Source organism: Etheostoma spectabile, chromosome 3, assembly GCF_008692095.1.
Source record: "Etheostoma spectabile isolate EspeVRDwgs_2016 chromosome 3, UIUC_Espe_1.0, whole genome shotgun sequence".
Lineage (NCBI taxonomy): Eukaryota > Metazoa > Chordata > Actinopteri > Perciformes > Percidae > Etheostoma > Etheostoma spectabile.
The window spans coordinates 29,714,766-29,715,513 of NC_045735.1; the positions used below are offsets into that span (position 1 = coordinate 29,714,766).

Consider the following 748-nt stretch of genomic DNA (forward strand, 5'->3'; position numbering starts at 1 on the left):
TTATGGCAACAATGGCATGGCCACTTTCACAGAAACCGCCCAGCATCTGGGCATCTGTTTAGAATACTCTGTAGCTTTCTCTAAAACAGATCCACCAGAGAAAATACAAAAGATAATTGAAATGATCAAGGCTTCTACTTCAAAGGTCATTGTCACTCTCCTCTCCCTCGTGGATATTGATCTGCTAATTAAAACGTTGTCTTACCACAACCTGACTGGGTACCAGTGGGTAGGCAGTGAGAGCTGGATCTTTGATTCCCAAACTGCAGCCGTGGATAGACATCACATTCTAGATGGTGCCATAGGTCTGTCCATCCCCAAAGCACATGTCAGTGGAATGAGAGAGTTTATTTTGGATGTGAAGCCGCTCAATTCATCTAGTAATGAAATGTTTACAGAGTTTTGGGAGACATTATTTAACTGTAAGTTCAAACAGTCCAAATCTTCAGCAGGAATCATAGCTAATGTCTGGACAATGAAGATCTGCTTGAGTACAAAAACCGCTTGACGATTGGCGCTCATGCCTATCTTTTTACTATCTTTACATATCTATAAAGGAGTGTAATGCTGTGGCCCATGCACTTCATAATATTCTCAGCTGTAACAAAACCTGTAACAACAAGGTGCAGCTAGATCCATATACGGTGAGTTGACAAAGTCAGTCTATCATGCTGTTGAGCCAATAGGCCTACACCTTTGTTAGATAATGACATATATGGATCCATTTCTACTTAGATTTTACATTACA

The 748-nt window shown here is 40.6% G+C and overlaps 1 pseudogene; it reads left to right on the forward strand.

Moving 5' to 3' along the window:
- Positions 1-748, forward strand: part of LOC116687032 (extracellular calcium-sensing receptor-like) — a 42,325-nt pseudogene that overhangs the window by 17,690 nt on the left and 23,887 nt on the right.